Source organism: Peromyscus californicus, unplaced genomic scaffold (genome assembly GCF_007827085.1).
Source record: "Peromyscus californicus insignis strain IS unplaced genomic scaffold, ASM782708v3 Scaffold_19__1_contigs__length_69161282, whole genome shotgun sequence".
In the NCBI taxonomy this organism is placed as follows: Eukaryota; Metazoa; Chordata; class Mammalia; order Rodentia; family Cricetidae; genus Peromyscus; species Peromyscus californicus.
In genome coordinates this window covers 44,542,456-44,568,019 of record NW_026294491.1, presented here as the reverse complement: position 1 = coordinate 44,568,019, position 25,564 = coordinate 44,542,456, and the positions used below count along the sequence as shown (strand labels likewise).

Here is a 25,564-nt window from a genome sequence, read left to right as displayed (position 1 = left end):
CTGCTACCAATATATGAAATATGATGGAAGTTCCTCAGAAAGCTGAAACTTGATTTACCCTATACCCTGTCTGTTTCACTGCTTGAGTATGTATCAAGAAGAAATGAAATTAACAAAGAAAGAAGATTAACATATAAAGCAGTTACATGAACACCCAAGTTTATCACATTGCTATTCCCAGTAGTCAAGACATGCAATAAACGTGTGTGTTCATCAAAGAGGGACTGAAAAAACACACAGCATATATATACATACATACACACATACAACACACATATATATGTGTTGTTGTTTGTTTGCTTACTCGTTGTCTCTTTGGGAGCCCATGACCCAGCTCCCAAATGAATCACACATGGAGGCTTATTTCTAATTATTCATGCCTGGCCTTAGCTTGGCTTATCAACTAGTCAACTTTTCTTAACTTAAAGTATCCTATCTTTTGCCTCTGGGCTTTTTTTTTTTTTTTTTTTTTTTTTTTTTTTTTTTTTTTGGTTTTTCGAGACAGGGTTTCTCTGTGTAGCTTTGCGCCTTTTCCTGGAACTCACTTGGTAGTCCAGGCTGGCCTCGAACTCACAGAGATCCTCCTGGCTCTGCCTCCCGAGTGCTGGGATTAAAGGCGTGCGCCACCACCGTCCGGCGCCTCTGGGCTTTTATCTTTCTCTTTTCCTGTATACCTTTCTTTATTTCTTATTCCTTGGCTTCCTGTGTAGCTGGGTGGCTGGCCCCTGATGTCCTCCTTCTTCTCTTACTACTAGATCCCTTCTCTTCCCAGATTTATCCTCCTATATATTCTCTCTGCGTGCCAGTCCCGCCTATCCTTTCTCCTGCCTTGCCACTGGCCGTTCAGTACTTTATTAGACTATCAGGTGTTTTAGACAGGCACAGTAACACAGCTTAACAGAGTTAAACAAGTGCAACATAAACAAAAGTAACACACCTTGAAATAATATTCTACAATACATATTTCAGAAGAACAGAAATTCAGATCCCAGAACCTACAATGTGTGTGCCACTAACTCGTGTAATTCCTGCTTCAAAGGATCCAATGCCTGCTTCTAACACCTGCAACCATACATACACACACACACACACACACACACACACACACACACACACACACACACACACCCACACACACACAAAATCACACATACACTCATGCAGACAATCACACATAAATAATAAATAATAAACTATTAAAAATGAATGAAGAATACATCTTTAAAAGGTTTGAGTTAAAGACAAAATTGATTCAAGCAAAATGCTTCTCACTTCACCTTTTAGAGGAGTAAGATAAAATAGAAAAAGACAGAAGATATTCAGTAACTGGTAAGGAATATGCTAGTTTTTAAAATCACATCATCACCAATCTTTCAAAGTCTGAGAGTACTTCTTTCAAGTAACCTTTAGGATGCTGTCAATGTTTCACTTCCCTGGTAAGGTTAGAGCATAGGAGTGGGGGAAGGAAACGGTGTGAGTCCCTTATCAGTTTTTCAGGCCCTGGTTCAAGTTCAACCAGAAGTGTTAAGTTAATATTTCTTTTCTTGTTGTCAGGAAGAGTCACAGAGAAAAATTTATTACTTACAGCTTCTATCTAGTGTGCAGTTACTGAATCCAAAGACCAAGAACACCAGCTTTGGGAAGCTCTTTATCCAGTCATGAAGGTCTCTGGAATCCAAATTGATTGTGGAGGGGGAACAATGAGAGAATAAAGGGTGGAAATTATATATTTTAGAGGAATTTACATTAGTATGTATGCAATACAATATCCCCATCATACAGAGTAATAAAAAGCGAATGTCTCTCTGCTATTTCTTTTATGCCTCCCTTGAATATTTTAAAAGGCTTGAGGGAGGTTCAAGTCCCATTATACTTAAATTAGAATCCTAGTTTGGGCAAAGAGGAAAAAAGTTTAGTTTTCAAAGTCATCCAAACAGGCCCAGTTCATGAGAGAGAGAAAACAATACAAAACAATACAGAACAAAAGACTCAGCGTGAACTTTCTTGTACCCTGATAACCAGAGTTGCTGTTGCCCTGTGTGATAGGATCATGCATTTGAGTCTTGACAGGTTGCCATACTGTGCAGACTGCACCACTGTGGCTGAGCAGGGTGATTTATACGAGGGGCATAGATCAGGGAATGGATGAGAGACTAGAGTACCAGTTAAATGGAAACACCATTACAAAGCAAAAATCTAACAAGCTAAATATGAGCTGCATGAAACTGCAAGATAGAGCTATGAAATGCTTTCTCTGAAATAATCTACATGAAACCCACAACCTGAATAATTCAGTTATTTAAAAGAACCTTAATGGTAGGAGGGGTCAGCTTACAGAGTGACGCCCAAATTTTAGAGATACACAATTTCCGTATGGTGGGTATCTCTGCGTTAGTTTATGTGTATAGTTGTGAAATGATCACAATTTGAGCTCCCACCATCAGGACACTCTAGGTTGATGTTGTTTTTAAACGTATGTCAAATTTTGCTTATGGCATTGAAAGGTATTACTTCAGAGAAGTCTCTGCAAAGTGCTTACCACGTAACTAACAAATGGATGAATTTTATCCTTTTTATTACAACAAACTATGCAGTCCCAGTAAGTTAACAAATGAAGATGTACCTGATTGAGCTTTCGTCTCACATCTGTAAACCGGCCAAGATACTGTTTCACAGAGAGAGTGTAATAATCTCCTCAATATGCTATAACAAAAGTAGCATGTACACACTGGATTATTGACAATGGAAATCTGGAGCTTGTTAATCCAAGGTCAACTTTCCAGCAATTCGGGGTACAATGATGGCTCCCTCCAATTCACAGATGCCTCTATACCCTCATGTGGTGCAGGTAGCTAGGTAGCACTCCACTGTAGCAGGAATCTTAAAAAGTCTTATTAATTAAATCAAACCTAAGGCCAGTTATTGGAGTGAATGCTGGAAGATCAGAGAAGCAGAACAAGCCACAGCTACCGGAACAAACCTCACCTCGCCCAATCCTCAGCTGATTCCTCAGACTGGAAGCTTCTGTGTCCTCATCCAAATGGAACTCAGCTGAACTATGCTGCTCAAAGCCTAAAAGCTTAACCGGCAAGCCAAATGCTTCTAGTTTCTGATCTTCACGCTTTATGTACCTTTCTGCTTTCTGCTATCACTCCCTGGGATTAAAGGCTCACTTTCTGGGATAAAAGGTATGAGTCACCATGCCTGGCTGTTTCCAATGTGCCCTTGAACTCATAGAGATCCAGAGGGATTTCTGCCTCTGGAATGCTAGGATTAAAGGTGTGAGTGCCACCATTTTCTAGCCTCTGTATCTAGTGGCTGTCCTGTTCTCTGACCCCAGATAAGTTTATTAGGGTGCACAATATTTTGGAGAACACAATACCACCACACTCCACAGTTTCCTTTATAAGGGAACCAAACCAATTGAGAAAGTTTCTCTATCATGTGCTAATCATATCCCTAGGCTATACTTTCTAGTACCATCATCTCACAGGGGATTTGTTTCAATGTACAAAAATTTTGAAGGTGCAGATAATACCTGTTACTCTTTCTTAGTTTCCTTTAAGGTTTTCTAAGTAATGTCTTCCTTCAGACAGCTAGAACTGAAGAATAAGTTTGAGGAGCTATTTCCAGTCCTGAGACTAAAGAAAGTAGTTATCTGTGAGGAAGTCACAACTAGAGAACCTGAGGGCCAAGGGGAGCTCTTCTCAACACTTTGAGAACTGAATTAAAACAACAGGGTCCTCGTCTCACTAGTTCCTAGAGAAGGGCATTGGTAAAGCAGAGGAGCTACAATTAGAGGTACCCCTTAACATCCATGAGACAGAAATTTTGGAGGCAAGCAGTGTAGACCTGAGAATTCTTCAGCACTTTTGTGTCTGAAAAAGGAATTGTATTTCTCCCTTAACATTCATCTGTAACTTTGAAGGTTTGGTGTTTTGGTTTTTTTTTGTATGTTTGGGTTTTTGTCTTTGCTTTGTTATTTTGTACTATTGTGCTCAAGATTCTTGGATGAACCCATAGAAACATATGAAGGTGCATTCCTGATGCAAGCAAAATAAATTTTTTTGGCCTGGTTAGTCAGTAAAGGCTTCATACAATATCCAGTGTAAAGTATTGAATAGAACTATAGCTATGAGAACACAAGAGTGATCAAAAAGCCAAACAATAAGCATTCATTAATTAGTACTACCAACATTTGGGGGGTGGATTTTTGTGTTATCAAATGAAACTTTTCTTGGACACTTTGGTAGGCTTTATTTATGTCAGTGATCTCATGTTATAATTTAGACTACACTTCAGTCCTTTGAAATATAGATGGAAGCTTTATTTGTTCATTTGAAAATTTGACATGACATGATTCTTGCTTAATTTACACCGATTATAGTGTTACTCTATTCACAGGAAGGCAGACTTTATGAAAGGAGACAATTTTTTTTTTTTTGGTTTTTCGAGACAGGGTTTCTCTGTGTAGCTTTGCGCCTTTCCTGGAACTCGCTTTGGAGACCAGGCTGGCCTCGAACTCACAGAGATCCACCTGGCTCTGCCTCCCGAGTGCTGGGATTAAAGGCGTGCGCCACCACCGCCCAGCGAAAGGAGACAATTTTATAACTTGATGTCCACCTACAGACACTGAGTGGAAAAAATTCCTTCCGTGAATGCTTTCTTGAAAGACATGATTCTTGAGTTCTTGAGAAAGAGAGTCTTGAATAATAAAAATGGCCAGTGGCTGGGGAAAAATGTGCAGCTCAAGAGAAAGAATTTTCAGTAGCAAGTTTTCAGAGATAAATGTTCTAAGCAAAGGAAGGCTAGGAGCCTCACATTCCCCGCTAAAGACCCAATCACAGCGAGAGAAGCAGCAAAGCCATTTCTTCAGTATGCAAAATTACGTACCACAAGAGTCAGAAACACTTTGCACATCTAACTAGTTCAGGATAATTATCATTTTCACTTTTAATATGAAATCTGATTTTAAAGGTGTCTCATTCCCACTCTCATTTTGAAAAGAATTAAAATAAAAAGAAATGGGATTTTAAAAGCAAATAAAATGCACACAGCCTTTATCAGTTCTGAGGCCCAAGTGACCAAGGCTCTGAAGAGATTTGCATTTATTAAACTATGGGCCAGTGCTCCCAAGTAATTAAAAGGGAATTGCAATATTTAATTGTGTCTCTTAAAGAACATTAGTGGAGATTCATTTCATTACACACAGAACTGCTGCTCAAACCCTCTTTTCTTCTTGTTTTCCAACTCAAATTCCGGTCCAGGACCCTTCAGTCACTAATTTCACTAAATAACACATGGACTTTCCAGGACATTTTCCTCCCTTTCCTTGTCTTCCTATACTCTACACATACACATTTCTCTCTTCCATTTTTGTGTGTTTTTATTGAAAATAATTTTTCATATAATATATTCTGATCATGATTTCCCTTCACCGATATCCTCTGAGGTCTTTCTTACCTTTCTACCCACCCAATCCATGCCTCCTTTTTCTCTCTCATTAGAAAACAAACAGAAACATTAAGAAAATAGAATAAAGAAAAAAGGAAGAAAAATTACAAGAAACACACACACGTACAACCCATTAAAAACACAAAATCAGAAACTGTAAGGTACAAACAAAAAAGCAGTAAGAATAAAAAAGAATCCCCAAACAAAGCAATACAAGACAAAAACACCAGGAATATGTTTTGTGTTGACCCTCTACTTCTGGGCAGGGGTCTACTTTAAGTGTGGCTTGTATAGTCAGTGAGACTGTTTGAGAAAACTAATTTTTGCTTTACAAATATATGTCAGTTGGAGATAGCTCCTTGGTTAGGATTGGATACCTGGATCTCCATCTCCATCTCAGCTCTGGAACACTATCTGGCTTGAGCCCATATAGGTCTTGCCACAGCTCTGTGAGTTCATGTATACTTTAGTCCTGCTATGTCTGAAAGATACTGCTTCCTTATTGTACTCCATTACCTCTGGCTCTTACAATCTTCTTCCTTCTCTTCTACATCTGAGCCTTGAGGGGAGGGGTTTGATGAAGATACACATTTAGGACTGAATACTCCAAAGTCTCTCTCTGTAACATTGTCCAGTTGTGGGTCTCTGTGTTAATTCCCATTTACAGGAAGTTCTGCTATACCCATAAATCAGTGTCTCATTTAGTCGTCTCTCTTTTATTTATCAAAGGATAGGGATCAGTCCACTGTCAGATACACAGTATATTCTATACAGATGAAGCCCATTCTAGCTCCTTTAAGACATTCTGATTCTCACCATCTTAGGTGAGTCTTTCACATAAGTGCATATCCTTTCATAGGTAATATCAAAACTTCTGTCACAGTTGCTTCTCTTTTTTTTTCTGTTTGGTACAAATAATTTATATATGCTTACAACAGAAACAAGACAATTAGTTTCCCTTTGTTTTCTAGGAAATGCAATTTTAAACTATAAAAAAGCCTTCATTTTGTTGGCATTTATTAATTGTATAAAATAATGGATTTTATTATGACATTTTATATATAGTATTCTTTGATGATCCTCAATCTCCTACTATCATATCCTCCTACCCCTCTCAATTCAGCTTCCTTTACCTATAAGTCCTCCTTCTACGTTCATTTATTATATATACTGTTTATTATTATTATTGCATGTATATATTCATATAAACAAAAAACGCAATGTATTGAGATCATTTAGCCTTTGCTTGTATGTACATATTTAAAGCATACCACTTGGTGTTGAAAAACCAACTAAGGGGCTCATCCTCGGAGAAATGATTACCCACTCTCACAATCCATACTTGACTATAGCCTTTTAATAGGAGTGGGACTTGTAAGATCTCCCAAGCACACTGGTATGTCTGTCAGTGCTCTCATTGTTCAGGTCTTATCTAGGTAATCATATTGTTGAGATTTCATGGGTGCAGCTTCCCCATCCTATACAGAAGACTCAGTTTCTCAGAAGGCACCCTGGTCTTCTAGTTCCTAAAATCTTTCAGCTCCCTTTTCTGAGTTTTTTTTTTTTTCATGAGTTTCAAGCATGAGGCTCTTAAATGTGTCAGTTGGAGTTGGAAAAATGTTCTCTGTATTTCTATAATGGTCTAAATATGTTTCAAAAGAATGGTCTTTGATGAGGGGTAAGATCTATACTTATCTGTGGATATAATGATAAATATTTATAATGAAATTAGTAGTAATACTAGTTCAGAGAAGTAGCAGCTGTAAGTTCTTCTCCAAGGCCCCTGACCTCATCAGTCGTTAGGTACGTGGCATGATGAATGCTATGAGACGTCAATTTCCTCCTATTGAATGGATCAATTAATACAATGGTGGGTTTCCAAGATGTAAATTCCTTCCAGGATGTCTTGCCATGCAAATGAGTGCTGTGCTTCATAGACATAGCCGGACAGGAATATCGACTGCTTTTCCCCCTTGGCAACTTGCATAGCACCTTTCACTACTATGAGAGGTAGTCCTCGTGAAGGTGCTTCCAGGCCAGTCCCTCCAAGTTCCTTGTCCAAAGTATGTGATTTCTTCAGAAGTAGCATTAGTATTTTATGAAGACCATCTTAAAATATGAGTTGCTGTGGTGGTATGTTAATAAATAAAGTTGCCTGGGGTCAGAGCTATTAGAGCCATAGCAAGTGCGTGGCAGTGGTGGCATACGCCTTTAAGGTCCTGGAGGGCAGTACATACAGGCAGTGACGAGGCAGTCACATGATTGGGTTTACAACCAATCAGAAGTCAGAACAAGGAGACTAGAGAGACTTGAGAGACAGACACACAGGAAGGAGGGCTCCTCTTTCGGAGAGCTCTCTGGGCTGAGGAGGATCCCTGAATCAGGAAGGGTGAGGCTCTTGGCTCTGACCTCTTGGCTTTCTTCTCTGAATCGGCTCTGTGTTTCTTGTCTGATAAGACCACTGAATTACATCTACAAGTTGCCATTTTCACAGACGATATTGTGCTGGCTAATTTGCTCGAAGGCAGGAATATATGTTATTGTTGTTTTGCTATCAGTGTGCAGCACAATACGCAGAGCACAGGATAGATATGTAATGAAACTAAAGGTTTTTGTTAATACCATTCTAAATGTTCATTTACTCATTTATTCAACCATCCATTCATACAATAATTTTATAAGACTGTACTTGAGATGAATTGTCAACTTCTGTGAATAATATAGGCTAAATATGAAAAGATCATCCAACACAGAAAAGTTTTAAACTGATGTAAAAGGAGAAATGTGAGGGATGTGTAGACAGGTTCAGAGGAGAGAAAACAAGTGTGTGAGATGCAATATGCTATCAACAAATTAAGTGATCTCTTCACAATGAGTAAACCGAGGGACACATGATGGCCAGAAAGACAGTCAAATAATAATTACTCTAAACTGGATGTTTGGATCAGTCATAAGTTGTGGAGGCCCAAATTACTCAGGGTCAATGCTTTACCTAGTAGGGCTGCATAGGGGGATGATTTGACCATGGGCATGGTTATCAAGTGTTTGGATGGGTCCACACTTAGCGGTGCAGTATGTTTTGATCTAGCAAGGTAGAGGTCTTTTGTCCTGACCCTTGGCATTGTTATAAAAAGCCCCTTTGAATTAATGGACAAGGTCATTGGGTATTGACTTGGGTCCTCCCAAAGCTCTCCTGTGTTTCTGTCTTTCTCCTCTTTGCTATTTTTCTGTCTAATATTTTTTGATCCCTCTCTCCTCCTCATAAGAACCCTTGAAAAGGTAGAAGCTGGCCTCCCACAATAAGTGGACTCTTGCCTCCTCACTCCCTCTATAACCGGTTTCACTATTGTATCAATTTAGAAACAATTATTTATTCATGCTGACAAAAAATGATACAAAAAAAATCACAGAACAGCATTGTAATAATATTTTATTTGTGTGTTCCCACAAGGTATTATATATTGAGGGGCTGACCACTGCTTACTAAAAATGAATATTACACAGGGAAATTAACACAATATTCATAACACATATGTTAGTCATAAAATATAATAAATAAATAGAAGAAATATAATAGTTTTTAAAAGACCTTTAGAAATAAGTGCTAGGAGGGTATTATTCACAGAAACCTGGGAAGTAGACAGCAGCGGCAGTCTGTCACCAGCAGTTCTTGAATGGTACACCATCGGCCTCTGCTTTTCCATAAAAGACATGGCTAGCTGAGATTCCACCATGAGAGTGTAAGTGGAGGTATTATTTGGCATATCTAAGAAATCATAAGAATTTTTAAACTGAATATGTAGGTACTAATTGAAGACATGAACTGCTTAATGGGTAAGAGTATCATAAATTTTCTGTGTCTTTCCACACTCCGTGAAGCAGAAGATATGAAGGAAGGAGACATGTCTTGGACTTCTTAAATATCAATGATTACAGAGGTCCTCTGGTGCTTTTATGCACCCTCTCACCAAGTGGAAGCATTTGTTCCTTCCTCTAGATACTATTCAATTTTGACATTTTGTTTTTCTGTCTACAATTGATCTTTGGGGAAGGCTAGAAAAGAAACAAAATGAAACAAAATAATACCAGCAAGAAGCAAAAGTTTTAGAAGTTTTTCAGATGTTATTTGGGAGACTGGTTGTTTGTGAACAAGAGGGAAGGAAGAAAGGATGTTAAGTGGGAAAACACTGGGTAGGATATGATGGAGATGGTGTAAGCATTAATTTCAAGACAAGATCAAAGAGTTGCACCAAATGGGACAGACAAGGTTTAAAAGAAAAACTTGACTTCAATTAACTCAATTTAAATGATGCTGATTCTAGCATAAGATGAATCTTGAAGAGGAAAATTGCTAACCATGATTTTAGGAAGAACTAGAGAGTCAAGTGCCATGTTTATGGCACATGGAAATAGTAGATGGAGTTCAAGACGATTAGAATATTCTCTTTAGAACAAAGAACCTTGAACATGGTTAATGTTAGCATATATGGAAAGACAAATACCCTAGGTTTAAAAATATTGAGAGCACAGCTTCTGTAGAGCAGTGGGGTCTAAGAACAGATAGTAAAAAGAAAGGGACTTTTGTAAGTGAAAAGGAGTAACAGTCATGTAAATTAAACCTTGAATATTTCAAGCGATATTTAGCATAAGAAATATTTGACAATTTGATTCAAATCTATATATAATTAATGTGCAAGCTTATTAGTGAAAGTCTTTCTAAATGTACTATAATATGATATTAGGAAAATGAAGATTTTGGAACATAGAAAAGAAAAAAAAACAACAGAATGACAATATTGGCAGTGACTAGAACTATTTATTTGAGTCCAAATTGCTGGAAAGTAAAACACAGGCTAAAGGAGAAAAAGCCAAGCAAAGTTGACTTTGATTTTGACTCTATTAGTTTGAAATTCAATTCTGACAGATCCATTATGCAAAGCACTTTGTGATTTACTTATATCTTACTCTTGCTGTTTCTCCTTCATTTATTTTTTTTCACAGCTTATTCGTTCCTTCTCTGCAAAGGGTCATTTCACTATTTTATTTAAAATTTATAATATTTTGTTTTGTTAGGTTTTCTGTGGGAGAAAACATGAATTTGGGTGAGTGCAATTCATTAATATATAAGGTTATTTATGTGCAATGTTATTAATAAAAGTCTTTTAAAGTGTGCTATCATATGCTTCCAGAAGGAAGACTTTAGAACATACAGAAAAATAAATGAATCCAATAATGAAAATATTGGTAGTGACTAGAACTATTTCTTTGAGATGGGTTGAAGTTGGGTCAGTGAAAAATAATCAAAATATAATGCATGAAATGAAATTAAACAATACAGTAAATGTATATATGAACTTATTCCTTAATTACTAAAAAACTCAAATATTTTAATTTTTAGAAAATACATTAGACAAAGTTTCAGAAAAAGTACAGTGATGAAATTGTAAAGTCTATCAATGGTCCACCTTCATATTCATAGATAGCTGGGTATCTTCTCTGTGCAGAATGGTACAGAGAATGTGTTCCCTCGGCCTCCCTCTCCTGTATGAATCTAACCATCACTTGTCACAGCTCCTCTAACTGCTGCCATCACCCGGGAGTTCAGTATTTAGCCAGTTTATCACATGAGTCATGAACACTCAGTCTATTGCACCATCACTCACTTCTTCCCCCAACCCCCCAAGTATTCCATGTCTCTTTCTCAGGCCTGTGGTGTGATTCAACTTCATGGGTCCCTTCTGTTTCTAGAGAGTGACATTAGCATTTTAGTGGATGAATTTGATTATAAAATATTTATGTACCTTTGAGGGAAGAAAAAACTTATGGGCTGAAATTGAGAGTTCCATTACACATACTTTCAATGAAAAAGATATTTGCAAGGCTCCACTAGCCAGTCCTAAAGGGGGAAAATGGTAAAGAGTGCTGTTAAGTGTATTGGGCTTGCTGCATAAGCAAGGAAGAAGATTCGGTTATTTTAGTCCCCTAAAGACATTGACCTTCCTGGCATGGAAACAAACCTAGTTACTATCATAAATGATGATACATGGCATCTTTTGAGTCACATCCTTCCATAGAAGATAAATTATCTTTATCATTATTAAAAAATATCATACAGCAGATTAAGTGCAGTATTTTCAATCAGGAATCTTAATAGATGCAAGTAACTTTTGATCACTGGAATTTGTGGCTGTGCAGCAATACACAATGCTCTGATCTAACCATTTTAACCTGGTCAGAGCCATCTTCCAGCTACATGTGTATTTGTCTATGAGCTAGAGGGCTTCCTGAAACTTCCTCCATGCAGAGAAGGCATTCTCAGGAATTAACACTCCACCTGTCCTAGTCATCTTTCTAATCACAACAATCCATTAGGTGGGCTCATTCTACAGTGAGTCTTGTTTGAATGGTTTGTCAGGAGAATAATCTCTGACATTCTGGAGTGATGTCTGTCTAAATATGGCAACTTCATTTCCTGCATTCTCTGCCTTTTAACCACTCATTCAACTTCAGACACTATATATATATATATATATATATATATATATATATATATATATCCCCAAAACCTAAACCGATATCCTAATTCTATGTTTTTGTCCTGCTTCTAAAGAGCTCCACATAAAGACATCCAAATGTTAGAAGGTTCATAGAATCTAACATGTCTTCCATCACACAATCTGGAGAAGTTTACTTAACATCTCAGGTGCCTACTTAGAGTCTAATGTTCTCATATATTTGCCAATTCTTGTTTAGTTAATATAAAAAAAGTGCAAATGGGATGTATTTTCTCCCACCCAATAAAACAGATCTTATCTCCTAATGCATGTTTTTAAATCTAAGATATCATCTATTACTTAATGAGTTCCTATTACATAGAATAGTTAGAAAAGTGTTGTGCTCGATCTTATACTACATCTACTTCAGTTTTATATGTAGACTGATTGGACTATTTGCAACAGATTGTGTCATATATCTACTTTTATTACTGTTTTCATTCAGAAGAGATATCTTTCATGATACTGAAATTTATTTTTATTGTTATGCTCCTATAAAGGCTATCAAACATCAGTATAGTCTCTTCAAAGAGGATATTAATATATGGCTTCATAGGCTAAACTCTCTCAGCAAAGCCCAAACCCATCCCATGCTTTTGGGTGTGACTTACACCACCACACACAATCTCTCTCTCTCTCTCTCTCTCTCTCTCTCTCTCTCTCTCTCTCTCTCTCTCTCATTTTTTCTTTGAGAATTCCATAATTATACCTTGGTAATAACCATAATCTCCCCCAATTTCTCCAAGAATTACCCCCTACTTCACACACACTCTACTATGTGTCCTCTTAAAAAATACGGAGTCCAGTTGGTGTTGCCTCTATCCTCATAGGTGTGGTCATCCACTGGAGCATCGTCAACCTATCAGGGGCCGTAATTTTTAATTAACTGGCCTTCTCTCAACGGATGTCATTTACCAGTAGCTCCTCAGCTAGAGGTGTGACTTCAGTCCAACGTCCTCACTCTAGACTGAGAGTTTGTCTACTTTGAGCTTTTATAAATCTTGTATATGCTATTAGTGATCATCAAAGGACCAAGGGCAGAGAGAGTACAAGAGCCAGAGGGAATGGATGACTACAAGAAAACAGGGCCTGCTAGACATAGCAGTAGAGCTATACAAATGAACTCACAATGGTCATAACAGTATTTGCAAGACCTGTGCAAGGTCAAGCCAGACAAACTGCTAGAATGGAGGGAGGGTCTTGGACACAAACACACAGCCCTAGCTGAGAAGCTATTGACACTTCTGGGAAGTTTGTTTGATAGCTTCTGTGAAGAAGAAGACAAGTGCATCCCTCAAATCTTATCATGAAAGCTTCTTTTGCAGTAAGCAATGACTAGCATAGCAATCCACAATTGGTCAAGGTTCAGAGAACAAGAGACTTCAAAGTGCTCAGCCTCAGAGGAAACGGGACATCTATAACATTTCACCTCCTCTCAAGGCTCAGGTATCATGGCAGAAGTAATGGAATGATTCTAAGAGCCAGAGGCAGACGATGACTACAGCACAATTGTGTTTTCTGGACACGACAGGGCAGTTTCACAAATATGTCTACTTTTAAATGAAGTAGGATCCATAGAATAAAGACCTATAAGAAGCCAATTTACTTGAGGAAAAAATATTTTAATTCTAAGTTATTAAGATATCTTTTTTGCCAGAAAAGTCAAGGGCACCATAAGTAAAACCCACAGAATCAACTAACCTGGGCTCAAAGGGGCTCATGAGACTGAACCAACAACCAGGAGCCTACATTGTTATAGACGCTCAACACAGATGTTAGGGTGTTTAAGACGAACTTAGGTACTCTCCATATGATATAGTTGTATATATTAGTCTTCTTGTGGCACTCCTAACAGCGGGAGTTATTTGAGACTCTATTCCTCATACTGGCTCTCATTGCCCAGCCTGAATACATGGGATGTGCTTAGTCTTACTCCAACTTGATAGGCCATGTTTTATTGCCATCTATGGGAGGCAAGCTCTTCCCTGAACAGAAAAGAAGGAGTGGTTTGGCGGGTGGAAACAGAGGGTCAGCATGGGGGTGAGGGACTGGAAAGAGATGAGGGAGGGGAAACTGTGGCTGGGATGTAAAATAAAAAAAAATACAGGAAAAAAAAACTTCAACAACAACAACAAAAGATCTCTTTTTAGGCATTTTCATGGGTATGATTTACTGGTTTTTGAAAGAAGACTTTACAAAGGCCATTTCCTATTATGTTTGCAAAATACCTTTTCAAGGTAATAGGTCCCTCACTATTTCTCACTACTAACATTTAAATACTGTGTTTATTTATATGTTACTTTCTTAAATAAATGAAATACATGAAAAGCAAAGTAAAGTTTACTTCTTAATGTATGAGTCCTGACCAATTGGAAATAGACACAGGAGGTAATTGTTTTAGTAATAATTCATCTATACCATGCTGTCTTATACCAAGAATTAAATATGAAAAGGTTGGCTATATGTGTCCTGTCAGAATAATTAGTGATTCCTCTACATTACTTCAAGCTGTGTTTGATAGAGTTTTGTTAATTGTGACATTTTAAAAATAAGTGCATTCTATAGGCCATGTTATTGCCTCAGTAGTCTACACAGTCACAACACAGGTGAGCTTTTATATCCACTTTTAAGATGGATTTCAAAGTCTGTATGACTTTGACTCTACAGACACCAATTACACTTAACACAGAGCAGTGGGAAGGTAGATGGACAACCGGCCAGGGTTACTACTGGACTTCTTAGAGCTGCAGGTTATGTACACACAGCCCATTGCAATGCCTGACATTCTACACAGTCTGAGAGGCCTGGAAAAAGAGGAAAATGAATTTAACTGCTCAACACAGATGCTAGAGCCTTTATAACGTGACTGCTTTCCTTGACTGTTCAGCAGAACTCTCACAACCTATTTCTATCTTCTGACAGAAATAATGAAAATCCCTGAATATTGCTTCAAAAAGAGAAAATCTGACATATAACTTCAGTAAACTGTAGAATCATTACTCTATAACAAAATATATCCCCTCTTCATTCTTAAAGCACGTGGCTAGAGCCAGCACCTTCCAGTGTGTGCGAGGAATGAGTGGGGAACCTCTCTATCATAGGATCTGGCTTGTCCAGAGGATGTCTGACCCATAGCAGACAGCACTGAGGAAAAGAAGGCACAGTGGCCACAGGCAGGTCTAGTGCATGAGCCAGTTTTCTGGATCCCATTACCTATGGTCGGACACTTTGCTCACCCCTATTAAAGCAGGAAGGGATTTGGTCCTGCCTCAACTTAATGTACCAGGCTTAGCTGTCCTTCCATGGGAGAACTTACCATGTTGGATGAAGGGAGGAGTGGGGAGAAGGCAGGAAGTGGGAGTAGAGAAAGGGATGAGAGGGGGATCTGTGGTGGTTATATAAAATGAATAAAAAATTAAAAAAAAAAACAAAAAAGTGCATTATGTATGCTTAATATATATATATATATATATATGGAACATATACACTAAACAGTTCTCATTATGCATTTATATTAAAATATATAAAGTGTTAATATATATTTCAATGTATTATTTTTAAATTATATTACAAAATATTTCACGGTAATTTAATTAACAGGCTAAAACGTTATATATCAATAATATTCAGTTCAATCATATTACACATTAAGCATTTAAATAAAATATTGATAATGAATTTGACCACTTTCTGGAACCAGAGATTGATATCTTGGTAATATTATTACACTTGAGGGAGAAACAGTTTCAAATGCATATTTTAAAGTATAAGACTTATTTATTTTATCAAAATAAAAAAATATGATACTAAAATCAATCATCTATCTTAATGGGGTTCAGCAAGGTCATCTCTCCTAGGTATTAATGTAACGGAAAAACATCTAGTGCAAAAAATGCTGGCAACTCCAAGATGCTTGAGTTTTCCAGCTGTCCTTGCTTCCTGTTCTTGGAGCAAAGATGGGTGTGAAGAGAGCTGCAGGTGAGCATTGATTAAATGAATGATGGATCGATTTCTTCCCCATATTTAATTTAGAAGGTAAAACTTTCCATCACAGTTTAAGTTAAAAATTATGGCTGAGATAATAGAGGTCTGAGCCCATTGCAAGTTAAAGAGGGAAAAGTTGCTGCCCAAATGTCAAGATATCTTGTGGCCTAAGATGATTAAAACTAAACTGTTTGCTATATGAATCCCAAGGTGCAGCTATATCTCAGCTTTGGTGACATTTAGCTAGTGACTTTTCATAGCTTGTTAATAATGTAGACCTGTCCCTAAATAAATTTGCACTGACAGAATGGCCATTTGAAGTGTAGCAGTTAATGAGATTTATTCTTGTCAGATAACACAGATTTGAAAAGTATTTCTAAAAATTAAGATTAGTGACAAAAGAATTCATGTATTTTACAGATGGTAGCATCATCACAAATTTTAGTCTTTCTTTCTGTTTCTGTTATATTTTGAGATTATATTTACATCATTTTGCCTTCCCTTTCTTCTCTCTGAAATATTCCATATACTTCTTCTTTCTAAGCCCTTTTCATTAACTGTCGTTTCATACACATGTATATAGATATGTATATACACATGTGCTAACAAATACATAGATAAAACATGCTAAGTCTATATAATGTTATGTGTGGTTTCAGGACTGACGAATTCGTATTGGATAGCCAATTGGTGTGCTCTTCCCTGGGGCAGACTATTTCTCCCACCCTCAGCATTCCTTAGCTGCCTGGAGTTACACAGGGTTAAGGCCTTCTGGGATTTTTCCCATCTTTGCATGTCTATTGTTTTTCTTGTTCAGCTCATGTTTATACAGTCATGTTGGTGAGATTTTATGTGTGTAGTTTATAGTGCTATTAAAAGACACAGTCTCACAGCAAACTGCCCAGTCCTCTGGTTCTTGGAATCATTCTGTCATCTCTTACTCAATGATCTCTAAGCCTTAGGTGGGGAAGTGGTCTGCAGATCAATTGAGACTCAGCTCCTCATCTCTTCACTTTGATTAGTTGTAGCTTTCTGAAGTAATGGTCTCCCTCTGTTGGAATAAGAAGTTCCCTTGATGAGGAGTAAGGGCTGCATTTATCTGTAGGTACAAGGGCAAATATTTACAGTATCGTTAGGGGTTGTGATGGTTTAGCTAAGTAGTGATTTTAGATTATCTTCTAAGATTTATAGTATCATTAGCCTTTGATAGTTGGCTAGGTTTCTAGTACCAGGCATGATTCCCTCTTGCTGTAAAAGTCTTAAGTCAAATTAGAAGCCGTTGGTTCCTATTAAAGTATGCATGTGACTACTTACTCTACTGGTTTTCATGGCATGCTGGTTGTTGTTGTGTTTCCTAGGCATCATAGCTGGGTAGGACTATTGGTTGCTTTCTCCTTTTGAAGCTTGCCTGGAACCTTTAGTACCATGAACTCTAGTCTTCAGGGAGGGAGCATTTAGGTCTGACCAAGTTTTGAGCGGGTCATTTTTTTAGACTCGGGTTTTTTTTTTTTTGATTCTTTATATATTATGAACATTAATCACATGTCAGATGTATAGCCAGCAAAGATTCACTCTCTTTCTGTGAGCTCTGTATTCACCAAGTTGATTGTTCCCTAGGCTGTGCAAAATAGTTTTAATTTTATGAAGACCCTCTTGTGAAGTGTTGACTTTAATTATTGGGCAAATGGGGTCACATTCAGAAAGTTCTTCCCTATAGCTATAACATGTAGTATATTATGTTTTCTTCTAACAGTTTTGGTTTTATAGGTTTCACATTTAGGTCTTTGATCCATCTGGAATTATTTTGTATGCATGGTGATAGAGCTACATCTAATGTTATTCTTTTGCATGTGGACATCAAGTTTTTCCATCACCGTGTGATGAAAACATTTCTTTTCTTGAACTTATGTTGTAGGCACCTTTGCCAAATACTAAGTGGACTAGACATCCTACTCCACAAACACTTGCTCAGATAAATTCAATGCTTCTCTGTTCACAGCAGCAACAATGGAAACAACATAAATGTTCTTCAAGCAATAAATAAATAATAAATATGTGGTTCTTATGAACTATAGAATACTACTCAACTCTAAAGAAAAATAAACTCTCCAACTCTGCCGGAAAATGGATGGACTGGAGATGATCATTGAATGCCATAATCCAGACCCAGAATGACAAATGACAAATATTCTTCCTCACTTGAGGCTTCTAACTCCAAATCTTCAAATTTGAGTACATATCTTTGAGTAACTGAATAAACCAGGAAAGTAAAAAGAGACCACTGCTGGGTTTGTCCAGTGGAGGATTTATAGAAAGTAGAGTAACAGAGAAATTAGGGGTCATTTAATGGAAATAACTCTAACTTCTTAAACAACATTTGTTCTATTTTTAGTCTAAAGTCTCTATGATCCAACTGCATACTGCCCCCCTCTGGTGCTTTCTATTAATGACAAAAATATCAGGACTTCAGTATATTTTGTAATGTTTTACTAGGGTAGTTCCACAATCCATATTTAATTTCCATTATGATACTAGGAAAACATTTTGTGGTTCTTTAAAAACACTGAATACTTTGATCAGCATTAGAATAGGCTAATATGTGTATTCTTTGTAAAATATGAAAGTGGTTATTGATGATTAGACCTTAAATTAAGGGTATATTTTTAATATTCTGTATTTTTTTTCAGGAGAAATAGAAAACCACTGCTTTTGAGAGGGCCAGGCAAATATGGCAGCCTGTCCTAATAACTCAGTTAAGAACTAGAGCTTAGTTCTTGCTTCTTGAAACTGAGCAGGCAGTTTGAGAGGAATCCACAAATAAAGGACAATCAATCTTCAGCAGTCTGACAGCAAGAATGAGGGGAACAACATGTACCAACCCTGAGCCACAGCAGCTTAAGGTGATAGGTAATATCCCCATAAGGACAAAGTTTGGGACTTGTCCAGGCCTGCCCCAAATATGGAAAAGCTATAGATAGCCTTAACCAGCCCCTGACTTGCCCTAACCAATTAAAATGTACTGATATGACTGCCACTTGGTTAAGGCAATCATATCTGAGATGACTTAACTGCCCTAGGAATTCCCCTTAGCTGTGGTTAAAAGGAGCCTGCCAGCTTCTCTCAAGGTCATCACCATTTTGCCTTTGTGTAGGATGGTTGGCCACAGCATGCTGGAATAATAAATGTTCTTGCTGATTGCATACATGGGACTTCTCTAGGACCCGAACACTTTTACTTTGTACATGTTTATATTTTAACTTAAAAACTTTTCCTGGGGAGAGATAACACACACATCTACTCACCCTAGATAGGGAACCCACAACAGAACAAAATATGGGTACTATCCAAGTCCAACCTGGTGAACAAATAAGTGCTATTGGCTTTCTTATAGGAATGTGGATGAAGGGTAACTTACAAAAAGCAGAAATGATGCAAAGACAGCTGCATCACCAAAAGCCCACCCCAGCATGAGTGACAGCTCACAAAGCTGGGAACCTGGAGCATACTACACAGTCTGAAAGCAGTTAAACAGGTTACATTGTCTTCCTGGCAGCTTGGCTGGTTTTTGCTGTTTACAGGCAGCCAGCCTGCTCTCAGAGTCTTCTTTCTTCTTTGCAGCTCTGCTTTGCTCTCTGCAAGGAACTCTCAGCATTTTTTTTTCATTCTGGCAGAGTGTTAGGAGCCTAGTGTTTCTAGTCAGTTTCAAGGACTTCCTGAAGCTATTTTGAATGGTTTACCTTCTTGCTGAAAGAACTTTCTGTGAGGGTGGGGTGGGGAATGTTTCAATCTCAGATGAAGCTGTTAGACAAAAGTTTCTGATAACCTGTAGCATCTTTGTCTTAGGCTCATAGAAGGATGTCTCCCTTTGCCTTCACTACTGTTTCTTCCTAGTATACTATTTTCTAAGTCTAGTTTTCCCATTTTATAAGGATGCTAGTCATACTGCATTAAAAAAAAACTCTAAAGATTGTAAATTAATTTTTATCTGCAAACACCTTATTTTTGACTTAAGTTATGGCATAGTGGGAATTAGTACTTTGCATATCTCCTTTAAGTAGTAGATTAAACCTATAACAATATGCATCAAAAAAGTGAGTGTATGTAGAATATACACACACATAAATATTTTCAACACAATTCATGATTTGGCAATGAATTGGCTTTGCAAAGATAAGAGTCACTTACTATGTAAAATATAATATTTATCTTATATATAATTAGACACACATGTGACTTTTTAAGTATTTGCAATAAATAATTATGATATGACATTTATTGGCTTACTGTTAATTCATTACCATTGATGATTTACTTCTAACTTAGAAATTTAAAACAGCAGAAATTATCATCACACTCTTCATATATTGGAAATACAAAGACGTTATTAGTGCACTGTCCATTTTCCTTAGGCTAGAATTAAAGTGTTGGCTGTAGCCATCACCAAAAACTTACTGGTTGGTGGGAAAAATCATTTCTTCCTAGTTAGGACTAAAGGATATTAAAGGACTTTAGAGGATTAATAACTCTAATAACTTTGGAGGACTAATGTTATTATTTTCCTATTAGTGATGAAGTGATTTCAGCTCCTAGATGGTAACCTCTTATCCTGGCCAGATGTCTCCTGGATCACTACACAGTGATCCACCAGCTGTGAACCGGGTGTTCAAATACATAGTCTTGTGTGGTCATTTCCCTTTCAAACCACCACAATACTAATAGTAAACAATCCCTGCTCAAATTAAACCTCTTTAGGACAATGACATTTCTGTGAGATAGATTCACAAATATTAGAATTCATTTCTCTGTCTTTTTCTCTTTTTCCTTCTCATTCTCATGTACACAATTATACACTTACATGTATATATGTGAGACTATTTTTTGGAGCATTAATTCTGATCCTTCTCAACCTCCTTTTGTTTGTACTTATAGACTAGGAAACATTTTGACAGAATATATTATATAAATCTGTGGTAACTACAAGATAGACATGGCACCAGGAAAAATGTTTAATTGATATACTTCACATGAGTTCTGTTAATTAGTTCTTTAGTGACCTGTCATCAGTCCTGGATCACATGATGAATATTACTACTTTGAAGTAGAATATGTTTCATGGATACATATAAATGTTGTAAGAAGTGGAAAACTAGAAAAAAGGACAACTTTTGAAATATTCATTCAATAAATGATTTTCTATAATAATTCTATAATAACCTTCACAAGGAAACACCAACCAGAAAGCAACCCAGTTTCCTCATGCATTGATAGCTATGTTATGCTTATGAGGAAGATGTAGTGCATCTTAGCATCTACAAATAACATGATTGTAAGTGGTCCAGCATTAACACCCAATACTTCTAGTAGCTCTCAGATTTTAAAACAAATTGTTAGTATTTTAATAGATATGATACATTAAGTTATGGTGTTTTAAGAACTGGAAGTTCTTGCTCTTCTAGAGGTTTTAAGTATATGAAATTTATTTTTCTCACCCAACACTGTGCCCTTTTTATACACAAAAATGGAGGACATCAATCAGAGCGATAACACTCTAAACTGTGGAAATGGCTAGAAAATTGCTACCTCTTGGAAAATTCTCTCCTATTCTTCTCTTCTAACCCACTCTCTGAGTTGAGGTTTCATTGTGGCCCGAGACACTTGCAAGTTCCTGTACCTGAGTGCTCCTCCCGGCCATAATTCATTTTATTTTCCATCATATTCTAATGAGTCCATTTTCATTATTTTGTATAATATTACTTTTAATTTAAATTCACCCCAAGACAAGCCTCTTATTTATGCCCTAATATAAACCTGAAAGTACAAATGAAGAGGCTTATAGATGCTGTCGAGGGAATATGTGTATGATTTATAGAGGTCACTCAGCTAGCCACTGCCAGATATTGTATTCATCTCTATGTCAAAAATTCTAAAATACCAACTCTATATTGTACCAAATAGCACACTCTGCTGTTTCTTTGTTCCTGTTAAATTTAAAAAAAAAATGTTCTTCTGTAGAACTCCACATGGTGTCAATTTTATATCTATGATTAACACAAGATTATTGTGGCAGAGTGGACTCAGTATTGCCTTTTGTCTAAACAGTTGTTAATTTGCTGAAGTAGACCATTGAAATCTTAATGCCTCTGCTTCATTTGTTGATTCAAAAACACAACTGCACTTGTGACTGATTTTTGATGTTTCATTGCTTGTCTAATGTTCTGTCTATTAAAAATCTCCTAATACTTCAGTGGCTAGCCTGAGCTTCAACAGAATATTTATACAAAAATGGTTCTAGTTACTGAGTAGGAAAAAGAAAAGTTTGATGGTATTTATTCCCCCAAGAGACTCCAGCTACTTGGTGAAGGCTAGTTGATGTAAATTAATGTTTTAATGAATGAAATCAACAGCAATTTCTCATTGTGTACTCACTAAATGAGGTTAGAGTTTTAACACAACAGCAAAGCTTTACATAGAGAAGAACAACTAACAGACCTTTGGGCAGTTGAAATGCTGGTGCTACAATCTGCAGCTTGTACACAGATTTCTCCATCAAGTAAATATGTACTGTTTTGATTCAGAGCAATTTGGCATGATAAATGTTTGTTCTTAAACTGAGGAGATGAGATGAGCCCAGATGATGTTGCCTCCTGGGGACCCAAAGATGGATGTTAGAAGGCTATTATGATGATCATGAGCACTCTCTCCCTCCCTCCCTCCCTCCCTCCCTCCCTCCCTCCCTTTGTCTCCCTCCCTCCCTCCCTCCCTCCCTCCCTTTCTCTCCCTCCCTCCCTCCCTCCCTTTCTCTCTCTCTCTCTCTCTCTCTCTCTCTCTCTCATCTATAATGTGATCATTTTATTTTATGATATGTTCCCTACTATAATATGCTTTTCCCCACAACAGCTTCAAGTGATTATGCCTTGAAAACATGAGCCAAAAATGCTTCTTAAATTCATTGTTTTAGGCAATCTGTCGCAGCAATTGAATCTTGTCTCTACAAGTCACCATAGAATGATTTTGTATAAATATTATGCCAATAATTTTGACATGTTTTATCCTTACACTCTATAGTTTGCATTTATTAAATAATGACTGAGAAGATCTACAATTTTTCAAAGTATGTGTATTAAGATTCAAAATATCTGTGAAAAACATTGTTGCTTCAGAAATTAAAGGACTGTTTTTCACAATATTAAGAATAATGACCCCAAGTTTCATTAAAGTTGCAACAATTTTTATGGGTGAATATTATCTCACTGAGTACATATGACATATTTTTCTTGTCCAATAATAATTTATGAGTTATTTCTATTTCTGAGTTTCCATTCATGAGTTATTTTCATTTCTTAGCTACTGTAAATAGAGTGTCACTAAATGTGTTAGTATTGATGTCTCGTTGGCATATTAACTATGTAGTGGTTTGAATAAAAAGGGCCCCCAAATATCCATAGCGAGTGGCACTACTGGGATATGTGACCTTGATGGAGTAAGTGTGGCCTTGTTGGAAGAAGTGTACCAATGGGGGCAGTCTTTGAGGTATCAGATGCTCAAGCTATGTCCAGTGTGGCATTCTTTTCCTGCTTCCTGATGATTCAGATATAGATCTCTCAGCTCCTTCTCCATTACCATGTCTGCCTACTCCCATAATGATGATAATGAACTAAACCTCTGAAACTGTAAGCCTGCCACCCCAATTAAATATTTTCCTTTATTAGAGTTGCCATGGTCATGATGTTTCTTCACAGCAGAAAAAAAAAAAAAACACTGAGACAGACTGTTACATACTTTAGATTTAACATTTTGTTAAGAAAAATGAATAAGATACTAAAAGACCACCACAAAATTTCACTCATATCTGGAATCTTAAGACAGGTTATCTCATAGGATTTGAAGTCTAATAGTGTTTCCTGGAGGAAGTAAATTTGACAAAAACATGGAGAGAGGTTGATCATTGTGTATTAAGTTAAAGCAAATGAGAGAAATAAGATTCATTGTGAAATTTCAAAGTTGTGTGGCTACAGAAAGTGATAATTTATCGTACAATTCAAAAACCTACAAGTAATATGTTCACTTTTTTTTTCTTTTTTTTAAAGACAAGGTCTCACTCTGTAACTCACACTCACTTGGAACTCACACAGTAAATCAAGCTAGTCTCCAATTAACAGCACGACTTCCTATCTGAGTTTCTTAAGTGCTGAGATGACACCCATGGGCACTAAAACGGGATCTTGAATATTGTCATCACACAGAAATGATAAGTGTTTGAAAAGATGCATTTACTTTATGTCAAATGTCACATACACTTACACAATTATATATACAAGAATATACATAATGGAGTTATAAATATGACACTATCATGTGTCGATTAAATCATAGAATATGTCTTAGGACGTATCTCAATGGTTACGTGCTTTTAAAATACAACAATGTCCTGCTTGTCCCTCACTAGCACAACAAAACGCTGATAGTAATTATGATAATGACTATGATGATGGATTTGACAAATTCTAAGAAACATTAGAGTATTTTATTCTCAGAATGGACTTTCCTGATTTCATAAGTGTTGATTCAGTATAGCAGGTTCCCTAAACATGTTAAAAATCCCATATCTGTAGTGTGTTGAGTTGGGCCTGTCAGCAAGCTGGTGGTGGCTGGTATACACTACCAGAGCAGTTCTGCTTCCACTGTGATGGAACATAGGTATAACTACTGGTAAAGCCGGGAAACATCATCAATGCATCCAGAGGCAGCAGGCGACGTAGAGCACCCACTGAGCCTGCCTAGGGTAGGTCAGACTTCATGGGACCCATCTCTCTAGACTTGAGACTAGTGTTTGAGTGAACCAACACAACTTTCAGTTGTTGCATCTCACAACCATTCATTCAATTACACGTGTATGTCCCTGGATATATAATGCTCCTGTCAGGGAGCCCAAATTTAGGGCAGCAGTACCTCTTTCATGTTGTTGATAATCCCAACCCACCCACAATAATTTTACAGATTACCCTCACCATGGCTCTGACCTTGGGAGTAGAGGCTTGGCCACCTGGGTTGACTAACACTCCATGGATCCTGTCCAGCACATCCTCTACCCACTTGCCTTCCAGCGCAGTCTCATTGTTGTTGTTGTTACTGTTACTATTGTTACTGTACAGCTTCTTGCTAACAGTCATTGCCCATTAATATCTCAGCAGCTGTCATGTATCCCTCTGGCCAGGGACACCACCACTGAATGAGCGGGGGAAATGGCTTCGACGTGGGTTCATTGGCATAGAAAATTCCATGTCTTGAAGCTTGGTTTCAAGGCTGTGAGGTCTTGCTAAGTGGATTTGAGAATATATACTCTTGAGAGGTGTTCATCAGGCCTAGTACTGGGTTTTTGTTCGACGGTCCATGGCTTTGACAGGAGGACAGGTTGTCAGCACAAGTGCCATAACTTCATTAACATATATATGTATGTATATATGTATTGTATGTATGTGATTTTAGGTAAATATATAATAATATCATTCCTTGAGGCTTTCTCAGACATCCTTGGTATTATTTTTCCTTCATTTTTCCCTCCTATTCTGCGT

At 37.2% G+C, this 25,564-nt stretch overlaps 1 pseudogene; it reads right to left on the bottom strand.

Moving 5' to 3' along the window:
• The window catches only part of LOC128113924 (ornithine decarboxylase-like), a 108,034-nt pseudogene extending 82,872 nt beyond the window's left edge, over window positions 1-25,162 (bottom strand).
• Window positions 25,163-25,564: the final 402 nt, after the last annotated feature.